Consider the following 26,478-nt stretch of genomic DNA (forward strand, 5'->3'; position numbering starts at 1 on the left):
AGCTTTTTTAAACATTGTTACTTTCTTCGTTTTACCAAAAATCTTACTTTAAACAGAGTTATACATTGACTCTCTTTTCCTAGCTAACTGAAAACATTTTTTTGTGGCGTCTTTCTACAGTAATAGCATATTCGATTTGGATAAATCGTAAGTCACTGCTATCAAAACAGATCTGTTAACACATTTGTTCTTTTTACCTTCAGAAATCATCATCACTTCATATAATACTTTTAGCTATCTGTTGCTATGTAAATATTAGAGTCAAGAATAAAAGACACAAAGAGAATGATTCACTTTTTTAAACTTGCTCGGGAACATACAATGTTGCTCATTTACCACACAGAGCATTCATTATATGGACTATAACTGCTCAGTAAGGATTACAATCTTCTACTATCGTATATTCAAATACAGCACAGATATTACACATGTAACTCCATATTTGCTATTTGTTACACAGCTTGGCACTTTCACATACAACCAAATAAAAACCAAGCATTGACCATTTGCAATTTAAAGATCTTCACGTTCTCACGTGCAAAGTCTTTAATTTGGGAGGCCAGATTTCTTTTCCCCATGAAAATGCCATTTAGGGTTGGTTATGTATAGGATGTGATACATCCATTTACAGATCTGACACTGGTGACTTAATAAATGTAGAGGCTTGTGAACAAACTACATACTGCTCTCCAGGTCTTCACCACTGACAAGCAGCACCCTGGGATGACTATGAGAGGTAAGGCTTTCTCCAAGTGCAAAGCAAGGATTCCTGGATCTCATCCTCTGCTCAGCTCAGTCCTACACCCCTGCCTTTTTCCTCTGCTTTGAGTCCACTTCATAAGCACTGCAGAGCTTCACCCAAGACAGCTTCTCCTCAGCTGCCTTATATTTTGAACAAGATCTTCCAGCCCAGTGAAACTGATGTACATCCTCCTTCTCCTCGCTCCCTTTTCCAGATTTTTTTTTCCCCTAATAGTTCTTTCAGAATTGTCCCTTCCACTTAATGTATCACCAATAAACTGGAACAATTACTGGACAGCAAGAGCAAAGGGGCGTCACAGAAGAAGCATAAATGGTTTGTGCACCAAAAGCCATCAGATTTCTTCAGCTACAGAGCACCACAGAGGTTACAGTAATATGAATTATCAGCATTACTGAGAAACATACCACAACAACGCTTGAACTCAAGCAAATTCTACCATGTACACATTTCACAATAACAGCTATTTCTGTCTCCCTGTATATAATAAGTCTGCAGCTTGGATATAGAAAGATAAATAGTGTAAGACAACAGAAGGAAGACAAAAATATTATAGTTGGCATTTGCTATGGGCAAAAAATGTATCAAAATCATATAAGTAAAAAAAAAGGTGAGACAAGAGAGTTAGGAAGTTTCATATACACAGAATTTCATCAGCTTCTTTCCATAAAGGGAACATGGGACACAGGACTGCATGGGACCTTCAGGGCCAAGATAACCTCTTCAGTCATCATGTCAAGTGTCCTGTTATTACAGGCAAATATGTAATTTAATTCCCATCAACCTACCAGATTCCACCCTATAAAGCATCTTTGCCCTTCACTGCTCTACTTCAAAGAGTGTTCTAACGCCCTTCTGCTATTAGAGCTAAGCACCAGTCCTAGTTCCAGTGTAACTTGCTTAATGGTCACATTACCCTTCCAGTTCATTTTAATGTGACAGTTCAAATCTAATAACTCTACACTATCACTTAGCATCCATCTTTTAAAATAAATTTGGTCTTGTCCCTGTTTATTTTATTTCCCTTTTATGGAAGCAGGACTGTTTCCTAAACTGTATTGCAAACATTCTATTCTAACAATACAGAATGTAAAACAAACTCAGTTTTTAAACCCAATGGTGGGCTTAAGGTCAGTGTGTGTCACTCAGCAGATGGACCATAAGAAAACTCAGCAGCTAGACCAACAGAAGCCACATGAATCTCAGCAAGGAAAAATGCAAACTTCTGCACCTCAGGTTAAATAATCCCACATCAATTCAGGCTGAGAAAGGACCTGGAAGTCACAGTGGGCACCAAATTAAATATGTGCTCATGGTAAATCAGGCAAATTCCATATTGGGCTGTATTAAGAACAACTTGGTGAGCAGATAGAGGGAAATTATTATCCACATCTACTCAGTGCTGTGAGGGTGAAACACTACTACAATTTCAGGTCTTTTAGGTCAAAAAGGGTTTTGAGAAAGCGCAGACTCCAGTGAATGAAAGATCTCTTCTCCATCAAAGAGGAGGCTCAGTGAAGGTCTAACAGTAGACTATAACTACTTGAAGGGGGCTTAAAAAGAGTATGAAGCCAAACTCAAAGTAGCAGCACACAGTAAGATAAGGCGAAAGAGCCAGAAGCTGCAGGTTTGGAGGTTCACAGGAGGTTAAGAAATGTTTATCAGAAGTGTAGTGCCGAGCAGGAATATGCAGCTTTAAAGAAGTATTGAAGATGCAGCTAGACAAAGGTACAGCTGACCCGATCTAGCACTGGTGACAGTCCTGCTAGGAGCTGAAGGACTAGGTAACCTCCAGAGGTCTCTCCCATTTAAAATTTCTGTAATTTCTATTATCCTTATCTGTAATTTCTATTATCCTATCTATTACATAATTCTGGTCATTCTTACATGATCATAGGGAACGTACAGATAGATTCAAGGCATGTACACCTACCTACATCCACTACATGTTCAACATGTAAAAGCCCCTGCATTCTACATAATGTTGAACACTGGGAAAGTTTTGCCTCCTTTCTGTGGAAGAATGGAATTGTTTCCATCCATCCTTGTTCCCTGTTGTAAAGCATATATATGCCTGGTTCCAGAATTTGCCCATAAAAATGTATATTCCTAAAGGATACAAGATAGAATCAGGGATGATGCTATCAATTGAGCAAATGGCACAAGGGAAAGATGCTTTGTAACAATAGCCATTGGGCAATCCAAGACCCACAATTTCTTTAAAACATTGGGGAAAGGAACACATATTTTTATACATCTACAACCAGAGAGGCCTATTATTTTCTAGTGTTTCATTTTTCCTCCCTTCCTCCTTTCCTTCCTTTCTTCTCCTTTCATGCTCTTACACATTCACTTTTCTTTTTTAAAATCACAACTTGTGTCTTCCACAGAGGCCAGATGAATTATTTGGCCCAGCAGTTAACAATATTTAAAGTATAGGCTGTGCTTTCTTTACAGACTGGGTTTTTAATAAGTAGGCAGCCAAGAGATATTCTAACACAAGCTGCAAAGTTAACAACCTGCTCACCCTCAGGAAGGTACTGACAGTCCATTCTCATACTTCTATAACTTCCTGCCAGTCACTATGGACATCAATTTTTGCCTCTACAGCCAAGATCTATCTGTAGGTCATACATCATCTAGCATGTGCAGAGCTTAAGCAACCAAGAGTAAATAAAGTTAAATCTATCATACCATTTTCAATATTATTGGAAAAGTTGCAAAGGTAGGGTTGCAATGTAAAAATAAATCTAAAGAGATAATTTATAAAAACAGAATGAAGACTGCAGTTCTAACAGCTTGGCGCACACGTTTACCTGCTTCCTTCTCTCTGCTGTGGAGAGAGCTATACTTGCACATCTTATTTTGTTCAAATTAGTTGAGATCTTTAAGTGAATACTTTATTTCATTAAAATTGGAAGCAGGAACACTATGACATAAGACAACCAAACAAAAAATAAAGAAATACATAAGACTGACTGCCTGAAAAGTAAGATCTATATTAAAAGAAATTGAGAAGAGAAATTTGCTTCTAAGAAATTCCACAGATTACATCAGAAGTTGTACAGAATTTCTAATATGTATTATTGCATTTAGTTCTGTTACATCACAAACATAGCAGAGAAAAAGAATTACAGCTGTAAATCTAAAGAATATACAAAGCACAAAAATAAGTCTATGTTACTAAGGTTCTAATCCTATGGCTGTATAGATTAATAGGGATTTTTTCACTGATTTGAAACTACTTGGAGCTAGGTCATCTCTCTTTACAGGGGGCTGATTCCTGCAAGGCTGTCTAATGCTTTTGTTAATGTTGTTCAAAACCTTCAAGTCTCAGCAATCTTGTTCTGAATATATGATGCAACAACAGAACTGCCTTTCTAACTGTTGAGCTCCATTTTGATACTGATCATGGAGTACAAATCAAAGGCTACCCTTATCCACTGAGTTTCAGTGAAGTCGTCAGTCCTTCATTTTCTCAGGAAAAAAACAAAAAAGCATTTGCTCTTATTTTAAGTAAATTAGCTTAGCAGAAACCTTGTTGCTCAGGAAAGAAAAATCTTTTCCCACCCTAGCCAGATGGTGTACATTACTCATCATTTATTATCTTTGTATTTTCAAAATCTCTGAAAGAAATATGCAAAGCTACTCTTCTATGTTGTAATGTAATGCACCAAAACTCTGCATTTGACTTAAGATGTCTCACAAGACAATTGTTTCAAAATAAAAAGTCATCAATTCCCAAAACCTTAATCTATGATGCTATGTAATTAACTCTTCTCCTATTAATTTCTACTCCCTGGGCGTCAGAGATAAGAATTATTTCTTAACTGGAGAAACACATTTTTGCACTCAGAGTAAAATACGTGTATGAGAGTAAATACTGCTTAGCAAATGCAGTGACTCCATTTAAGTGAAGTACCAAACTGATCAATGTCCTGCTGTTTAGACATACACAAAACCAAATACTTTGATATTCTTTATTTGGGGACTAATAATCAATCATATGCTATTAAATGTGTGATTGATGCCTTGACAACATACAAAACCATTTATCTTTTTGACCAATAGCCATAGTGTCAAATTTTGTCACTGGGAAAACACAGCATTTATAAGACAGAAAAGTAACTGTGTTTTGAACTTTGAAATATAATAATTTAATTTTTCACTTCGTATACCTGTATTCACCTGAAAATCATTTGTGAGCTATACCACAGTAACACTAAAACAAGAACAGGAAAGTAAACCTGTTTATTCCCACACATGGAAAATGTTACAGCAGTTTCCCCAGTCTAGAAAATGAAACACATATGAAATCCACGTGCCTTAAAAAAGAAAACAGCACTAAAGCTTTATTTTGTTTCTGCTTTTAAAGCTGAAGCAATAATTTACTTCTTAGATTAGACATGGAAATTGCTCTCCCTTTATTAGAAGAATTAGAATTATTTATCACTCAAAACTTCCACGACAACTAATTGAGTTAACTATGTCTTTAAGATACAGAATAGCAAACAAGGGAGGGAGAGTTTGAAAAACAATGTTTTAAGGATTTTTGTTCTGATCAATCCAATTAAATTATGTTGCATCTTCCCGATCCGTCCTGACCCACCTGAGGGAATACAACTACTGCTCTCCAGTATGTCAGATGTCTGCATTATCTTTCCTGTAAGTGCAACTTCCCTTTTTGACAGAAAAGTTCTGCAGCAATGTTAGAAAAATATAATTGCTTAACCATAATTATACTTCTTTAATACAGACATGGGCCAATAGACATTATTTCCATATTTCAAGTGCATATGATGTTCCATATACACAGGACCATGTCATGTTTGACCAGCAATGTCACGTGACCTTAAATTGCTCCTAGGGTTCCAGTGCGGAAAAGCAGACAGCTTGTGTAGACATTGTATTTTGAATCAATTAAATGCTCATGTGGATTCCCACTTTTGGTGACTAAACTAACTCTATGTTGCTGGTTGAGTAGTAGCATTCGTTCTTAAACAGCAACTGCTGAACAGCTGTATGAGAGGCACTCTACCAAGATACATAAAGTGTTTTACAAAGGTTTGGAGAAAGACCTGAGGAGTGCTTTCAAAAATTCAGAAATTTGGAAGGTATTAGTGGAAAAAGTACCGATATGGCTAAAACGTTTTCATATATTAACTTACAATACGTCTTTATGCATTCAGAGCCCTGTTTTGGGAAACTTTGAGAATACATTTCTTAACCCTTATGGTACTACCCAGCAGTCAGAGTCCAAGCACATTCTTGAATTTACAAAAGTAATTACTACAAAAAGTGTAGGAAATTTAGCTTTAATTGTGAAAGTCTGGAATAATAAAACTGAAATGAATACATTGGCTCACATGTAAAATTCAGGGCATTAGGCCCTGAAATATCTCCAGTCTTCCAAGGCACTTAGGAGTAGAACTAAGTAGGTGCTACACACCATAAACACTCTTAAAGTAGTTTTATATAGAGCCAAAGGGATTTCACTTCTCACTCACAGAATTTTCACTGTTTCCAAAGAGGACACGAAATCTTTTCATCTCATTTGAACTGTGAATTCACAATCACTTGGTATCATGCCAATTAACAACAGTTCCACCCTCTAGATCTCAGGCATGCATTTATGCTTGCAAGAAAAGAATGTGCAATAGGACATCTCAAGTACTGAGCACAGGAAATGAACAAAATGGATGTGCAAGTTACACACTGCAAGTGTAATTAAGATTAAATGTAATTAACATTAAGCGTAATTAAGTTCCTTAAAGTCCCTTTTTTAATGATGTAGTCTGAAGTAGCATTTGAATAACTTACATCACTGAAATAGCACCTCATCCTTCAAAGAGTTTTAGGTAGCAGTAATGCCTATACTTTCATGTGACAGATTCCGGCAGCCAGAGATAGATGAATAAGCAGATCATGTTTAACACTTTTATTACTTTTTATTTCCTGTAATCACTTCCTCTAAATGCACTGTAGACCTGCATTTCATCTTTGAGTGTGATTGCTTCCCATATTTTTAATCATGTATTTTCCACTTTACCTTGTAAATAACACAATAATGGAGATATAGCTCAATACCTCAGTTCTGTGAACAAGCATTTGCACAGACAAGAAAATGTTACATCCAAATGACAAATCTGCATACCGATTACAGGCATCTGTGTGGATCCATGCTGGTTTTGTTCATGTAAAACCTCTGTTTAAGACATATGTTAAATAGATATTTTTCCATTCATTACATTAAAGATCTTTGTCTAGTTTTTTCCTATGCTATATTTAAGTGCAACTCTGCTCTCTGACAGGTAATACAGAACTTTGCTCAATAACAGCTAGGTGGAAACAACAGACATATCCATTCTGCACGTACATTAAATACACTATTCGCACTCCCCTACATACCCTCACAGAGGCACAGACTATCTTTCTGTTTCAAGTTGTTCCGAAGGAACAAGACAAATGGCATGATTTTGGAAATTTGCTCATAAATTACTAGAACTGTAACAGATCCCCCATAAATTTACCATCTAATGAAAAATTATCAACAAAGGGACAATGAACAATCATTCTGCATTGACTGTATATACTTACAGGGTGTGAAAGGCAAATTGTAGAAATGCTAATAGCCAGTGACACATGAGTTTTAGTTCTAAATCCAAAAAATTCCTATTAAAGATTGAGCACAGCATGCCAAAGAATCTGAATTGCACAATAGAAAGCAGGCCAAGTAAGCAATAATGTATATAACTAGAACAGAATCCACATTACTTGGGTGTCTTTCTGCCACCCTCTAATTGATGACATTCAGGATAATAAGGTCAGCAATATAAGGAAAGTATACATATATTTATGTATACCTTCACACTGTCATATAATGTACCTTAAATAGTTGACTAGAGTCAGTGTCAAATGATGAATTAAGCCTGCATCTAGCCATAAAGCATCATTAAAGTCAAGTTTAATATATTTTGTTACTTGCTAGCAGTTTTACTTATTTGTAAGACAGCAAGTTTGGGCTAGAAATCAGGGGGCGAGAACGTTACTAGGTGTCAAATACTTTAGTGAACATCTTCAAATTCTCTGAGAATTTATAAACCAAGAGAAATGTCTAATCCCTATAAATTCAGCTCTGACCATGCAGATACCCCTGGGCAGAAAACAGACAGAAGTACTGATAGCAGTAAATCCTCTACTAATTTTTTTTTAATATACATTGGAACCTGCAAAATTTTCAAATGTTACAAGACTAGTAACAAGCCCACTTTTTCTGTTCCACAAGTGTTTCTTAGACACAGAATTCCCAGAATGTTCAAAGAGAACCTAAAACACAAGGACAAGGTGGGTTAAAAAAAATTCCCAAAAGCCAACACAAAATATTTTTCCTTAAAACACCAGACCAAAAACTCACCAATTAAATCAAAGTAAACTATAATGCATTTCAGCATTTCAATAGGAAACACACAAGGAAAAAAAAAAATCTGCTCTAAAAGTACTCCTACGTGCGCTCTCCCTGTATTTTCTGTGAGTACCTATGCATTGTTTTACTAATTGTACTTAAAAAGAATATATATTGATACTATATATATTGATTTTGTAAAACTGTCATAAAAACATAGTCAACCTATTCAGGTTATACTGCAATAGCCTGGATTTAAGCCTATCCACGTTTTCCCTATGTCCATTTGCTGATTGTTTCATAGTTTTCCAACCTGTCTATTTTGTTCTTTGACTAATACAGTTCTGAATTGTATGAAAGAGTAGCTCTTGTATTTCAATTAATGGTCACTTTGTGCTCAGCTTTTATTTAGGTGAGCTTGTCAAAGAAAAAGTCTGTCCCAACAGCCAGATTATTTCCCAGGAGATACTTCATGCAAGCTTTCTTCAAGTCGCTCTGAAGGAACATGGCATCACAAATGCAAAGGCAGTGAGAAGACCAACAAGGTAACATTTTTGTGGGTTAACTGTTCATTGACAGCTGTACATTCCTTCCAGTGCTGTGTTTTAAGAATATCAAGGACTTTCTGTTAAAAAATTATTAAAAATAAGGAGAACAGATTGGTTTTGTAGTTATGTTCTGCACTGATAGTGTCAGCTGGGAAACAGAACAAGGACATATTCATTGAGTAGGTGTTTTTTTGTCCTAGATTTAGCCATCTGATTGTAAATCTGATTTCCAATTTGATTACAAAAGAACTTGGTAAAACCAATAGAATAGTTTCATTACAGAACTTTACTCATTAATCTGTCAGATATGACCACAGTAGCTCTTTATCTTGTCACTTAAAAAACTACAAAATATGTTAAAAACCTACCCAATGGGACAGTCCGCTTTTCCAAATACCTTTAGCAGGATAGAAACCTTCATTAAGTAATGCTAAATAATTTAGTGTTTGTTTGTTTGTTGGGGTTTTGAGGTGTTTTTTTGGTTGTTGGTTTGGGGTTTTTTTGTAACAGTGGAGAAGGTTACAGAAATCCCCATAAATACGGCTTTCAAAAATTCATTCACACAGATCTGTACCTAGCATATGTCCTGGCCCAACTTTAAAGTCCCAGAATATGAAGGGAGAACACGGTTACGTCTACTATTTTGTTGGATTTTTTCTAATAATCCTCCTCAATTTTTAAATAGCAGACACCTAGACCAGATGTCAACCAGTGAGCTACGTCCTACACCTGTGGTCTACCACTGCAAGCCAGCAAGATCAAGAAAAGAATACTTTCTTCAAATCCTCTGCTTTTGTAGAGCAGTCAACTTCTATGACAAGGATTAGGTCTCCTGTAGCACAATAGGCTACAGAATTAAAGTATTATAAAAAAACAAACACAGGCTTTAAAATGTACTAAAGGATGTGAATCCCTTATATTGGGATAACAATGTTAAGAGATTTGATCAGAGAAATATGTATTTAGTTCTTAGTTTCTTCTTTAATATTTCCTAACATCTGACCATCACTAGAATTTCATACAGAAGGTACTCAATACAATACATGATGTGCATATTACACTTCTACACTGAGAAGAAGGAATGATTAGTAAATAACCTCTTCCACTGTAAAAGATCTAATGCTTTTCTGTTAATGACATACTACATAATATCTTTGGAAATTTTTTCTAGAAGAAAAAATTTCTTAACTACTTAGATACACATTAATTTACTTTCTATTTGTTAGTAGGTAACATGCAGTACTGCACTATAAAAGATAACACTCAAATAAATCTAGGAAGACTGCATTATTTATGAGCAGACAACCTGGCAAAGTATTAGGAGTCATAAACTGTAAAAATGTCAACAGCAATGATGTTAATGAAACAAATTTTCAGCTGTAGGAGAGGGCAGAATAAAATACTCCTTGTAGACACTGTTCAGAACAACAATGTGAAGAACTAAAAAAACGCATTCATCCAAACTAACAGGAGAATGGTCTGCAACATCCATGAAAATGTCAAAGCACAACTTTATCATTGATTGTCTCAGTTTGGTGGAGAAGTTCTTCCTAGTACTTCTCTTGTGGTTGTTTTTGAATAGTTGACATGCCTATTAAATAAAAATTTTGTTCCACAATCACCAAAAATCAAACCTTTCCCACTGATAAAAGATTTTATTATGAAATAGTATCTTGTAGTAAATTCCAGGCATGCAAAGTTTAATTTGGCTGCAGAAATTGTCTTTCCCTGCAGCAATAAAATGCAGGGAGATACCCATTTTCTGTGCACAGAAAATGGGTATTTGGATAACTGTGAAAGAGAAGACCTCTATAATTCTTTCAACTCAAACATAAAGCCCAATGAAAATAAAAACATTTTCGTTCTGCATCTGAGGGTCAGATTGCTCTGGATGTTCCATAACCAAGAAAATGCAGATCTGTAGAGAAAATACAGTTGCAACAAGAAATGTACTCCTCCACCATGACAGTGTTCAAGGAAAGCCCTTTGGTCCTTAAAGTAAAAGGACAGAAGCTTGGAAGCACATTGCAAACATTGGGCACTAGGAGAAGAAATATTAAGAGGTAGAAGGCTCACTATAAATATAAAGGAGCTCCAAGAAAAATTCAAAAAATAGCACAGCTGAAAGACCAGTTTGTACCCAGTCCACAAACAAGATCAGTAATATACCTGTTTTGATTTCAGCTGCACTCCGGTACAATACTGGTCCACTCTTCTGGAAATTTGTTAAAAAAATGAAAACATATTTAGCTTGGTTCTAGTAACAGCACCCCCATGAAGCCTTACTCTTCTCTTCATTCTAATCATGATAGAAAAGTGTTCAACAAAAGTAACAATAAATGTACTAATACTGAAAGAAATAAACACATGGAATATTACTGATAGTCATTGCTTAAGTACCAGGAAAACCTGTCACGTAAAACCAAAACTGAAATAAGTGAATAAAGCTGAAGAAATATTTTCTGTTCACTTCCTGCTTTCTACATATTAAAACTTACTCATAAAAACAGCGACTTCTGATAGAAAGGAAAATATGAGCCTGCCTGCCCTGAAGCCAAATTTCTTGTCTATGGATGAATCAGTTTGCCTTCTATCTTGTGGAATATTACTAATGTTAGTTAGTGCCCCTCCAGCGGCTGCTACAATTGCAGCTCCAGATTTGGCAAATGACTATGCGTGGTTTTTTTAATCACATAGCCAGCATTAAAGGCAGTAAGCAGTACTTGAAAATCTCAAACACTTCTAAGTGCATCCTTGTAATTTCAAAGCTATAACGCAAAACCATTTTCTTCCTTTCATTCCTATACAATTTGGCAGCCCAGGGGATGTATTCAGGTTTTGAATTTCTTATTTCATTTTCCACTTCTCCGCACAGAACTCTATCAGGAAGATTGTGTTGTTCTTATTATTCCCATCTGAACTGCATCTAAGCTTTTTTTTCTTTATTCCCCTATCTAGGATACAAGTTTTGATTTCCAGAAAACTCACTGTCCACAATAATATCTTCATAAGTGCTTGGTCACTGTTTCAAGTTCATTTCCGTTATCACTGTAAGACAGTTTGAATATACCAACACCCACTTTTTCTCCACTTACATCAGCTGAAGAGCAGTTTTATGTAAGATGTCACAGTCCCTGTGACTTTCTCCCACCTATTCCGTGAGATAGCCCCTAAAGCATATTTACTAACTGTGTTGTTGAAAGTAATTACATGGTACAAGAGTTGTTATTTCCCTTGCGGAAAATTTAGGCTTTTTCCCTTAGACAACTGACGTCTCTACTACTTCCAAGCAGGCAAAAGAAACCTATTATTTTGATCAGATACAAATCACTGAGACACCAAGAGACAAAGATAAAAAACAGTTTTGTCTCCTTCAGTTGTATGCACAGCCTTTGAAAAACACATATTTGCTGAAGAAGTTCATGTGTAGTCAGTCCTGTATTTTTCGAGCTTTTGTGTACTTTAATACTTGTAAAAATGAAACAACAATCATTAGGAATTCCCTAAAAGCTAGGCTAATTTAATCTTATGTGCAGTCTATGTAAATGTGCTCATTAATTCATATTAAATATCCCTATGCTTTTATATATATACAGCAGAACTCAATAATTCTACCAACAACCCTTAGTCTACCTGGCCCACATGGACAGTCCATGCAGATTTTCCCATTCTGTTGAGAAGAGAGCAAGGGTTGTTAGGTGGTGCGTAAAGCCCAAAAGTCAAACTATGTACTGCAACTAGAAGCAGCCAGGTACCATTAGTACATTTAAGTGACAACTTAAATGCACGAACAGCAGAAAAGAAATCTAATGGAGTTAGTCGTGAAGTTTCTCTTTGGTTTGATGGCATGAAACACCATAATTTGTCAGAAATACATAAAGAAAATTACTGAATAATAGCACACATCTCCAGAAGTGAGAAGAAAAAAAAAAAAATCATTGTTATCAACCTAAAGTGTAATCTGTTAACCCATCCCGCTTTGTCCATGCAGACAGGATGTAAGGACTGGGCCACAAACTCCTTTTTTGAATTGACCTATTCCAAATCTGGTCTGACATCAAATTTACTGCTTACAACAATGGAGATACTCAGATTAGCCTCTAAATCTCATCTGTTGCACAAACTAAAAGAAAAAGAAGAATCTTAATCACTTCTAAGGAATCTGGTTGCCTACGTGAGGATATTTCACAGCCAGAATGACTGAACAGAAAATGCTATTGGACTCCCACTGTTGCAGTGATTTGAAGAAAGCTCTAAAATTTTATGATTTTTTTAAAAATTGTAATAACTAATACACAAATTTTTCTGCCTTAATGGCCTGGAAGTTGCTGACATATGGAAATAAGTTTATACTTCATATTGTTTTTTTAAAATAAACATTTACAAATATTTTCACAACCCACTACTACAACATCGAATGGCCAGTGAAAATATTGGCAAAACGGAGCTTTGAAAATTAGCCCTTAACGTGGGATAAAAACTAACAGGAATTTACCCTGCAGAGCCTTAACTCAGAATCACATTGGAATAAGCAACTACCATTTTTTGTTCCTTTTTGCTAACTGGCAATTTGACTTTGCAAGTTTTCTAGTGTGATTCCACAACACCAGTCCCTTGAATTCGAAAGAAAAAAATGCCCAATACTCTGTAAAGTCCTCAAAGATAAACCAAATGCTTTAATTAAAGCTATTTCTTTTGCTTAGTGCTATTTCTAACTTATGATTTGCCAAAGGCTTTGTTTTACTCATGTTTTGATGGACTACTTAGCACAACATGAAATAGATGGCATCTCTGTAGCAAAAGTGAAAGGTTGACTTCTGCCCTGGGCATCTTATTTTCTATGAAAGCTTAGAGGTAGAAACTGAAGCATGATAATTGAACCTTGAAGGAAAAAGTAGTGACATTATAACAACTGCTTCTGTCAAGTGATAAAAATCCTGTGCTGTAATATATTTAATTTGTAAGAATAATTGGATAGTGTTAATAAACACTAAAGGGAGTTACGCCATACCAAATGGGCTATGCTCATAGGTAGTAAACTCCACTTATGATAGTTCCAAGTAGAGGTGCAGGTTACTATCTGACCAAAAAAAAAAGTAATTCATCTAGTTTAAAAAAAAAAAAAAGAAATCAGGATTTACATTTATTACACATGGCATATTAAAAAGGTGGTTTCCATATTCTCCAGTGCTCAAGGCATAAACCCTAAAGTGCCAGCGGAAATAACAAATGATGTAACAGAAGTGTGTAAAACCTGAGGCAATAATACATCCTAGTCAGAATCTAATGGTTTTGCTCAAGTGACATACACATTTGCACTCAGAAGTTTTGCCTTTTTTTCCTTTGGTTAAAGCTATCAAAGCAGCAGTCTCCTAGTGAGGTGTGTCAAAACTAATGTAGCTGGAATGTAGTTCACTGTAATTGAAAGTAATTCATGCTGTCACATTTACTGTAATGAGAGGTCACATCTCGAGGGCCATAAATGTTGTTCACACTAATCGTAACTGACACCTTTCTCCTCCTTCAGGGAAATTCAGCCTTATTACATGGCTTAGTTCACATCCTTTTTAAGCATCTGAACTTCTTTATGTTTGGACGTTTTCGTTGGTTGTTTTGGGTTTGTTGTTTGTTTCTGGCTTTTTTTTTTTTTAAACAGGCAAAAATACCAACAACAAATTCTGCCTTGCACATTATGATGAAGTAATCTCACAGAAAAGTACATAATAATTACAGTTACAGTGATCTCCAAAAATCCCACAGACTACTAAAAATTATGACCTATAATGTGCCTATTCTGGAAGCAGAAACAGTCCTGAAATTATATACATGTATAGGCCATATTCACAGAATCACAGAATGTTTGGGGTTGGAAGGGACCTCTGTGGGTCATCTCGTCCAGATACTACATCAAAATCAACTGAGATGCATGCATTAGTATTTTACTAGTACTTAAATATACGATGATTTAGGAATCAAAAGGTCAGATAGTAAACAATGTATTTATTTTGGAACCTTAAAATCTCTACTGACCATATCAGAGAATGAACCTCTATTCTCAACATGATAATATATTTCAGATCTGATATTTAAACTATGATACCATCTCCTTTTAAAATATTAAGCAGTCATTTGATTTTTTACAGCATGTAAGACGAAACCTTTTTTTGCCCCCATTTGACAGAGCTACACACTTGAAGAAAGCTCTTCAAAGCCCTGAATGCATGTGTACTCCATGTACGACTTACACAGTTTACAGAAAATGACAAACTTTTAATCTGCATGCTTAGTTTATCCTGGAAATATAGTTAAAAGATGAAAGAGGCCAAAAAAGAAAAAGCAGCATGCAAAAACACTCTGGAGAGAGTATGTGCCTGTTGACCAGAGAATAACCGTTAGCTTTATTTTTGTTAGGTTGATCAAGAACCTGGCTTTTCTCCCTGAAAAGTTAACAAGTCGCATCTTAGCTCAGATTTAAAATCTTAAGAGTTTTTTCTAATGGATATTTATGGCTATGCAAAGTATAAAATTTTTTTTATTCACAGCAACGAATGACAATATTTATGATATAAAGGTTCACTGATGACTAAGAATTGAGTATTGAACAATCGAAAACAAAGAACGGAAGACAAAGACAGCTCCAATTCTACAATAGGTTAGAATAATTTATTATTTTTTGAAAGGCAGATTAGCCTTGAAGTTACGATTATTTAAAAAGGAATATAGCCTCACAAGAAAATCAGTTGCCTGATTCTCCTCTAGCATAAATCTGTAGTAATGCCACTGAAACCAGATAAGTTAGATGAGTATATGAATTTTAGAAGAATCAGCACTAAAAGACTCCAGACGCACTATCACAGAACACAACTCTTCAGGCGTAAATAGAAGTGATTCCTTGTCAGACAACAGAAAAACAAGCCTTTAAATGTCATTCAGTTTTGGTGAGGCATCCAGCAATTGTGTAATTTCCTACAGTAGTATTTGGTGTAGAGCTACATAAAACATCCCTATGATCCCTGTAGCAAAAGTGCGGTGAAAGACCTAATCCCACTCCTCAACAGAGAAGAAACAAAAACATCATTTTTTGTTTTTCCTAGCTGAAAAATATCAGGCTGTTACAGTTCTGTCTTACGAAATAAGTTTTCTTCACACAGTCATCCTATTATCCTTCCTCTGCATCTATTTGAATTGATCCAAAAGAGGATGATTAATTTATCCTCTGTCACAAAGCAGTTTCCACAGTGTGACAAAGCATGTACATAAATCTGTTATGTAATCTAAAAATATGTATTTCTTATATGTCTCTGTTTCAGAGAATCCCTCTAAACTTCCTACCTTCAAAACCTTACTTTGGGGTCAAAACTGTCGCCAATTGAACTCCACAAAAGAATCAACACACATTTTTCCAATCACATTTGATCAAATTTCTTATGCTAGTTTTTGAAGCTCCCCATTTCAGTAGGGCACCTTAACTTTTTCTCCTTTCTATATAAACATATAGAGCTTCATAACATTTCACACCTGGGGAGTCCTTTTGTGGGGATCCTTAAAAAGTACATGAATTTTCTTAGAAGAGGAAAGGATTATTCCGGTTCATTTGTGTAAAGTTGTCTTTTTCCATGTTACAGAAGCCTTGATGATGTCTGCACTATCGTGTATTTATCATGTCTAGAGTTAAACAATATTCTCAAATCAAAACAAGCAGGACTGAATCCAGAAATTGGAAGGTATCCAGTGATATTTTGTTGTAGTAATGTTTTCTTTGGATGAAGTATGTTGGACAAATGCAAAGCCTTTTTACTATTGTTAGAAAACATGGCTAGATTAGGTCTTCAGGGTATATACTTGTCATTTACTGTGACAGCAATAAGCAATGAGAAGAGCAGAGAGACATTAGCCAGGCAATCAGCCCTTGAGATTATAGAAAAATCCCACATTTCTGTAAAAAATAGTTTACCTTTATTTGCAGTCTTCCAGAAATATGATTATCAGGGATTACACTATGTAGCTATTTTCCTATGTTTTTTATAGCGTATCTTGACACAGATTGTAAATGCTGTCATTTGATCTTTGTCTCTCTCTTGAATGAGTGCATCCTTTCACATTGCCTTGCTTTCCCAAAAGATAACAAAATATTACAGATAGTGTAATTCTAATACTACCTAGCCGAGCTGAAAGAAGATAATTTGGAAGTTAGACCACAGATTATTGAAACTATTAGCCCATCTGACAACCAAGAATACACTGGAGTACTAATGATGTTTTATGCCTCACTCGGGTTTTGGAGGGTAGTACAGATGTGTTACTAAATAAAATTAAATTACAGAACATATTTCAATTTCTGAAGAATTCTGTGTTGAGACACCATTCAGACTCCCCTCTGGAAAAGCATAAAAGTTCTCAACAAAAGGCTGCAAAAACTTAGTTCAGCTGATAGGTGGTCCCTGATATTTTCCAGATCAAAACCCTCAGGCGCTGGCCATGTAGAACACTGCTTCCTTGGAGGACCTGAGATGCTACAAGCCAGGAAATGTCTGAAGTCAGGCAGCAAATTATTACTACAGTGAAGGAACAATGAAATTAATTTGATATGCTGAAGACAGAAAAGTGAAGACAAACTGGTATCAAACTTCTTTACCTTCCTAGTTTCCCTTTACTGCCAAGTTTTCCCAAATTCCACAAAAATTCAGTGCAAAACATGGTTGCAAAAAGGAAAGAAAAAATACACCATATTTGCTTCTATTTATTGCATTCTCCTTCCTTTCTCACATTACTGAGTATGTTTGCTCTAAAGTAGAGAAAAAGACTTTGCGCTCACCTTGTGTGTCATTAGATTGTCTATCACAACAGATACTTTACTTCTAAGTTACTGCTAAGGCTTTGATCATATTTGTGCAATTAGTTTAACTGAGTCAAAAGTAATTAATACACATATATCAAGGACAGAACCACAGAGATGTATTTATCTTATTAACATATATATTTTACCTGTAGTGCTAATAGCTAAGCGACCATAGCATAAATAGGTAGACTAGTGTTAACTGAATCTAGGAAGTACTAATAGCCTTGAAGTTGTAGCAGCAAGGCATCAGCACAGGTTAGTAACCTACAGTCTGTAGAGTGAGGTCACTGGCACTGCAGCTGCACTGATCTTCATGCCCAAGCTAGCTAGCTTTAAATCTACCCTGTGTCCTTTGTAATTAAACCTTTGACTACAGGGTATACCAGCTAGACATAGCAGTTTGATAGCACCATAAAGCCTGGTACTAACTGGCAAATAGTCTGATAAATTACAGCTTTCTGACTGTCTAGGGTCTCTATACCAGCATCTGAGAATCATACGTGTAAATACACACTCTCCATCTCCTACTAGCATATATGACAGTGATGAAACCAGGCACTCGAAACCGAGACTGGGAATCTGGCCCAACACCGCTCTGGGGGAGTTGGGACAGCTAAAAGACTGTTACGTACAAATTCTACGTGCATCTTTCTTTAACATTTTAATGGTAGGTTAGATAAATATAGAAACTATAGTCTGTATATTGTAATAAACAGGCTGTATATTACAGACTATAAATACACATACTGTAGTCTGTACATTGTAATATAGTCTGTATATATGTAATACACAAACTATCAGTATAGCAGAGAATGGAAAGTTTTTAGATGTTGTAGCTGGTAGTGACTCCTTGTAGCATGTTCTGAGAAGTGGGGCAAAAGTGAGAAGATTTCAAACCGATCCCCTCTGGGCTTATTCCCAAATGCATCTGAAGGAGAGTACAAGGATAGAAAAGTATTCTCGCCCCCTTCAAAAACAAGGAAAGTAGGTCAATATGACCTGGTCGTATTCCCTGAAATTTTTATGCTGGCCAACTATTGCAGACTGCAAGGGAGAAAATTAAAATACATATCCATCAGAAGCTTTTTCATATGTTTGCTATTACTGTTACATATAAAGCCAGAGGAAGCAAGCAGAGGTAAGAAACTGAAAAAGTAAATGCAGAGCTTTTATTTATTTGTATCTAAATTACCCCTGCCTCAATCCTAATCTAGATGATTTCTCCTTGCCACACCAATATAATGCAGATGAATGTTTCTTTAAAAAATAAAATTGTAATTATTTAATTTTTTGCTTCCTACTGTTATTGAATATCTTTGCTTTTTGAAAGCAAAAGTCTAAAACATAAGCCTTTTTTTCCCCCCTTATGTGAGATGTCAGCTTCCATAGGCTGTTAATATTAAAACTACGTCACTGACACTCTTTTCATAAAGATTTGCATGAAGTTTCATTTTTCAGCATGAAAACGAGATTAGGAAAAAAGTTTGAAAACCCTGTGTGTTCATTTTAGGATGAACACAAACACACAGAGTTCACATAAAATTTAGCAGAGGACTAAAATTAAAACATAGCTGAAGAGTAGGTTATAACACGATATAAATCCCTTCACCTTTCAATCATTTGTTTGAACTCAGTTTAGGTGTATGGTGGTTCAAATTGGATTCTTTGAATGTTCTTCTGTAGCCTACAGTATAATCAACTAGCATGCCCACGGCAAGTCCTACCATGTGTGTCCACATAAATAGCTGGACAATCTGTTCGGCAGCAACAGCAAAAAAGCAAACATCCTCTAACCTTACCCTTGACTGCACTGGGTACGAAGTTATTTTCTAGTCAGTAAATATTACTAAAATTTAAATATTTTAATATACACTAAAATTTGGAAACTGTTTAGCTGTGCAAAGATTCAGTTTGTCACAGCTTTAAGTCCATATTCAGTACAAATAAAAGACTCCACTATAAATATGACCTCTAATGTCAATGAAGGACATATATATGTTTACAGAAGGAAATAACTTCATGAATCATAACTGCTTTTCTATTTTCTGTTCTTCTACCAAGCATGAACACAGAAGAATTCAAGAAAAGAGATTAATCCTTTTGGTATCCTGAGGGAAACCTGCCCTGCGTCACAGATTACATGGCAGGAACCTTGTAATCCTTACATGGTGCCTACTTGAAAAATGTCAGTACATGAATTTAACAAAGTTTAGGTGAGATCTTCAGAATCCATTCCAGTATCTGTCTTCAATCACTTGCCCAGCCAGACCAAGTTATAAGTATATAACAGTAACTACAGTACTTGAGGTTCACAATGAAGCATCTGACAACTTTCACGAAGATCGTCTGGATAGTATCTTTTTGTAGATAAAGAAGTCCAGGTTGCTTCAAGCAACAAATTCACTTTCCATAAAGAATGCAGATGGTTAGATACCAATATGATGAATGCTGTACAAGCTTTAGATGAAAGATGTAAGCAAGCAGTTATTCTCTATTCATTAGTTACAAAATTGAATTCTTTTAGCATTTAAATTGCAAGAGAATATTTATTAATACAGTATCACACACCTACATATGACATTTTACTGTGCTAGTATGTTTGTATGCCACCTTACCTCAGTTTACCAGAAAAAGTGCATTAAAAATAATCAAACATTAAACCACGCCAACATTTTAAGATGTAGTTTAAGACCTTCCATCCCTGAACCGTACAACATATACTGACACTATATCCTTAGCTTTCTGTAGAATGGATGTCATTACATTTATTCTAAAAAAAAAAATCACACAATACAAAAAAAAAAATCTGTTAAACTGGTATTATTTACCTTTTCATAAATACCTTCCAGTAAAGCATTACAAGTGCCTAGACACTGCATACTCTGCAGCTAACCTGTACAGTTGTTACAATACTTTGAGTCACTTGACAACTGCACATAACATTTGTACTTCTTCCAGTGGCAGAAGCAACCATGATAATGTACTTCTAATCAAACTGCCAACATGAAATCAGTTCCAAAAAGAAACTCATTAGCCTACAAGACTTACAGACACAGAGGAGAAAACAGGATTCAGAAATATTCTTTAAAGTACTAAGTCTCAAAAAAATATTTTACAATAGTGTTGGGGAATATTTATGCAATCATTTCACATGTATTCATTCAAACCAGAAATCCACAGCTAGAAGGTCTGAGTCCACAAGTCCCAGTGGTTTGCTAAAATGTGTTCTTCCCTGAAAATGCTGCTCAGAGTTCAAAACAGCAAAAAGTCTGGAGGATGAGGCTGTAAAATCACAGTATACCCGTGCCAGTCCACCCAGTAGTAAAAATTTTGATTCACATCAGACTCAGCCCATGATCATGTATCTCTTCAATTATTCATGGCATGTAATATGGAGCTTATAGAAGTTTTTGACAGCTATAGTAGGTTAGATGATCCCTAATCCAGAAAAAGACCTAGCAGGCCAAAGAGACAATACCTTCACTGCATAAAGTGTCAATGAAAAGCTTATTTACTGAAAAAAATCTTTAGCAAATGCAAAACAGCTACATAAATTCACATGAGTTCAGAATACTATACCATGTGCACGTGGCATTTCTGGTTTAGTACTTTCAGCCTCTAAACCAGACTGTATTTTACCAGACTGCAGCTTAAAGGTTAGGTTTTCCACAGTTATTCATTTTACATTAGTTCTACGTACTACAAATACCTATGGTTTTAGGTCCAGTCTGCTACAGAACAAGAAGTGCAGGGAAGGGCACTGACAAGACTTTTATTCCAGCAGCAGTACTGGATTACACCGAGCATTTTTCACTCTTTCCATCTTGTCACTCTCTCACAACAGCAACACCATTTCAACTACATGAGAATATGTTAATTAAAAAATGTTTATTAAAAATCGTGGGGAGGAGCCATTTTACCACAAATTCATTCATTGATCTGTCTCAACACACCTGTACACTGCATTACACCAGCTCAATCGATGCAGCAGAGACATGCACTGGAGAATGAAGGCAATGCTCAAGCAAGCAGTGAAACGGAAAATTGTTCATCAAGTTAAAATCTTAGATGTTCTCTTTAAGGAAAAAAAAAAGGGCAGTTTTCAGAAGACAGAGTCCATATGAGAAATAAAGCTACAAAGCAAACCATAACTGAAGACATATCATCTAGCACGGGAACTGTAAAGAAGTATCCAGAGAGAAGTATCAAGAGCTGGATTCTTTAAGTAACTTCAGCACGAGGAGAAAAGAAGAAAGCAAAGCTAGCTTGGTACCAGATTTCATCTTCCAAAATTTTGAAGATGGGAGCACAGAAGTTACCAGTAACAGCAACAGAGCTATAAAACCAAGCAGAAATCATCATCCTCTGATCTTCCATATGACAAAAGCTTAGACTGGTTTTGCCTCTGGCCAGCCTGAAAAAATGACTGCCACAGCAACCCAGGGAAATGTTTTTTAATCAGACTGGGCTTTATAGCTACACAAATAAGAGTGATTCAGCTTAATAAATAAAAGCTTCTCCTTTCCTTGAGGCCAAAAAGCAGTGCCCTTCAATCAACCTAGAGAAAAAAAATTATCTATGAACAATGAAGTGTCCTTTGGTAAGTTTAGTAACTCCATTTCTCACTCCAAACATATCTCCGACCTTCTCTGCTCTTTCTTGGCTGAGACCCTAGATAAACTTGTCAGAAGAAAACCACAACACATGAAACTGTGTTTAAGTATTAGGAGTCAATATTCAAGCCTTGTGTCATTCACTAGAGAGCTGGGACAAAAGCTCTGACAGGTCCCCAAACAAACTTTGTGTACTATTCACTTCTGCCCTCTGAGACGTATGCCAGTCAAAGAGCATCCTATCCAGATTTTTAGACCGGTCAAATGCATGTGGGGCATCTACTACAACCAATGTCAACGCTTTGTAGCATTATTCATAGCTCTTGTTCAAAATTTTCACCTTACATCTCAGAGTTTGTATAGCTTCGGTTTCCAGCATTAAGACATTTAGGATCACTATATCTGAGAGGTTTAGAATTTGGATAGAAAAAATGTAATAATACAGTTCAAGTGTTTCATGACCTATCCAGAACTCTCTTAGTCTTATTATATGTAGGCATTGATATATCTTGATAAAACATCCTTAGGTACTCTATATCAGCTTACTCTGAAAATGAACAACAATATACAATAACCTATCTAAAAAATGGAATTAATTACAAGATTAGGAAAGAGTTGCATGTTAAATTGAGGGGTGATGCATTTAAGGTTAAAGGGGTTACAAATACCTGTACCTAGAATAGCAAGGAAAAAAATTTTATTAGTGAAACAAAATTTAAAGAACACACACAATTAACAGTAGTCACAACTAATTCAGTCTACACAAAACTAAGTGCCAAAAAACTGAGCGAATCTACCATAATTTCACAGACAGTAGTTTGCTCTAGACAGTCATGTGATCTAACGCATAGTGGGAACAAATTGGATTAGCATCATTTGCATAGCAATGAAATGCAAGAATACTTAATGACAGAAAGAAACATGCAAATTGCTTTCATAGATTATGATTTTCTTTGGGATTATGGAGATTAACCAGCTTGTTTCAGTAACTGAAGGGGAAGTGAATTATCAGTAGTTCTAAATCAAAGAATCTGTTCTGATGCAGAAGAGAGGAGTATTTTTTAGGAAACCTTTTAATTGTATGTTTAAGAGAACATGATGGGAAAGATTTTTACAACCCAATTGTAAAGCAAAAAATTACGTAAAATAAGATATTGACCAAATTATTTTCTTCAAGCTGTCTGTCTGTCTTTTCCCAGAACTCCATGTTCTCTTTGCTCCTATACGTATAACTATAGCTTATGGCAGTAACCTTGTTCAATCTTCTCATCTCACAAGGTAAAGCTAAGCAAAAGTTCCACCTTACCTAAACACAGAGTTCTTTGCTTCATATTCACTATATTCAGTAAAAATGCACTAACAAGAACAAAAAACCCAACAGTGGCATGTGCTGCATGATCTCACTTCAAACAAATTTCTCACTAGAGTATTTTGCTGTAACAAGTTGCTTTGAATGCTTGGCGAAATAATCATACATGTCTAGTGCATTGAGAAACAACTTGCAACTTAGTTATACATTATGGAAATTTCTTTAAACCTAGAAAAACTGCATTAAAAATGACTAGATTTATTGGACTTGATGATCTTAAGAGGTCTTTTCCAACCTATGGTTCCATGATTCATGCTAAGGAGACTGGATAGTGGAATTTAAGAATGCAAAGCCAAATTAGTTTTAACTGTTTATACTAATGCATTAATATTCATGTAAAATGGCCTGAAGAAAGTACAGCTTATTTTGTTCAATAGGTCATATTAAACCACCACAGATGCTTTGGTTAGTGGACTAAGTTCTATTAATCTTTACTACAGTTTAATGAATTTTTTACCTATATCATTTTTTATAAACTTTTAATGCAGTTATTTTCAGTAAAATAGGTGATTACCTATCGAGGACAAAAAAAAAATATAAAATTCAAAATTTATCAGAATTAATTTCACTCATACCTCCACACCATTAAAATATTAAGTTTCTAATGTTGTTTCTTCTTGCTATAGGAACATTCAAGTACAAATAACCAGAAAGATCTGCTTACATATGTAATCAGAACACTTTCCCAGCAGCTTGGTACGATGCAAAAAAAAAAAAAAAGTGTCTCTGGAGGCTTTGCCCAGCAGTGAAGTCTGGAGAAAAATATGGAGATTACTTGTCCCCAGAAATTATTTGTGTCATTTTTTAAACCTTGTTGCTTTAAAACCAGCAGGCTAACAGAGCCCCCTTGGAAAAAGCACAGTACATGTAAGTCACCTTCTGCTTCTAGAAGTCTCTATTCTCATTGATCAGGATTCTCAATTCACTCCTTACAGCCACAGAATAACTTTCTAACTAGAATAGAGGCAGGACTTTAGAAGGTCAATCTCAAACTATTTCTGTTGACTACAGACGTGTTGCTCAAAGAAAAGTAACACATTCTCCACTGTGATCACAGTCCCTTCTAAGGAAATGATTAAGAACATGATGGAATCCTGAAAGATTTAACAAGGATGTATTTTAGAAGCTGCTGCTGACAACTTTACTATTTCTGTGACTATATTTTACTGCATGACTTTCTTCCAATTTTGAAATATTACTACCTCATTTGGGAATACTGAGATCAAAATCTTGCACAGGAGAAAAGCTCAAATTGTACAGAATGGAATGTAAGTAAATGCTGAATATTCTTTCATTACCTGTTATGATATGATCTTTAATTTACAGCATGATGACAGACTAAGTAAAAGTGTCAATGTTCTGAAGAACATCAGTACAAGTTAGTACAACACCAAACTGAGGAAAAGCACCCAGAAGTCTATGCTTTCAGGACAACAGCAGTACAGTGAAATACACTCCTACCAACCCAGTGGAAACAAAGCAATGTACCTGTTAAGCCAGTATTAATTAAATGATACCAATATTAAAAAACAACTTTGCATATTCAAAAAGTAGTTCCATCTCTGTATTACTATATTTTTCAACCCCAATTTGGTCTTATGTAGGAAGATGTACAGCAAGTCATCTCATATTTCTGCACATATATATATATATATATAAAGTATCCCTCAAAACCACTGACATGCTCAAGGACACTAGCAGTGGCCATGTTAAGTACAGAAAATTAGTATGTACCTGAAACCAGACAGTGATTTGAAATTTCTTTGAATTTAATTTCTTATGTCCAACACGTTCAGTAATAATGTGGTCTAGGAAATCCTAATTTCATAGAAACCAGTCATGGGAAAAAAACCTGTTATTTAATCTACACCTTAGAACACCTCCAGACTAGGGATTTACTCCTTCCTCTGTCAACACAGTGAGGTCCATTTCCTTTCAGAACTATGCAAGAAAATAAATATTTACTAAAAATAGTTCAGCATGAGGATGAGTCACAACATCTTGTCCTTGGAGGCTAGTTAAAAGTGGAGTCATTCTGATCAAGTGTTACAGTAACCATCTAATAATCAAAACAAATACAATTACACCTTTAATACTATTTAATGCAAGAACAGCTGAATCATACCCTGTTTTAAAAGGTCCCATTGTGTGCATAAATAATTTCAGTACTTACAATGGGTTACATATGATAACAAGGTTTAAAATATTGGTACTCACTTTCAGAAGTTAGAATGTGTGTGGGACATGAACTTAATGAAATTTTGCTGAAGAACTCACTCATCACCAGTCATTTTCTGTATATTATGAACTAAAAAACTGGCAGAAATAGATACTGCTCCATTTGGTAAGCAGACCAAGCAAAGGCCAGTTTGAGGAGAAATTTTTTTGACCTTCACTTACATAAGTCCACAGGATAGTGAGGCTGGTACTTTGTAAGGTTAGTGAATAAACATGTCAGTAGAATTATTCCAAATCATAAACCTCTACAGTTAATACAACATGCCTCCTAAAGAGTGGTTAGAACCTGCCTATTGAAGATAAAGAGTGACTGAAACTGGACACCTCCTTGATCAACTTTTTTTTAACTGCCAGATTAACCTAAATCATTAGACCAAATAATAATTTCTGGGAACCATGAACGCAGGTACAGAATAATATTAAACAAGCGGCTCTGCCTTTTACTCCAGCAAAAGCCTGGAAGGCAAATGCTTTTCTCTTTTTTTTTTTTTTTTTTAAACTCAGTGCAACGAATCTGATCTTTAATGAATAAAATTTCTATTTCCAAGAGAAATTTCAGAAGAATTTGTGGAATTTGGAGGGCCTCAATTTCAGACACAAAATCAGCCCCCACCTTGAAAAAAAAAATCTGTTCTTTGCTGCTCACAGTACTTAATGAACATATCACGATATCTTAAAAAACACATTCCTACAGAAAAATGTAATTTGA

At 35.5% G+C, this 26,478-nt stretch overlaps 1 protein-coding gene across 21 annotated transcripts in view; it reads right to left on the reverse strand.

Moving 5' to 3' along the window:
- The window catches only part of CACNA1D (calcium voltage-gated channel subunit alpha1 D), a 195,671-nt gene that overhangs the window by 127,691 nt on the left and 41,502 nt on the right, over nucleotides 1-26,478 (reverse strand). The window lies entirely within an intron of this gene.

Source organism: Opisthocomus hoazin, chromosome 11 (assembly GCF_030867145.1).
Source record: "Opisthocomus hoazin isolate bOpiHoa1 chromosome 11, bOpiHoa1.hap1, whole genome shotgun sequence".
Lineage (NCBI taxonomy): Eukaryota > Metazoa > Chordata > Aves > Opisthocomiformes > Opisthocomidae > Opisthocomus > Opisthocomus hoazin.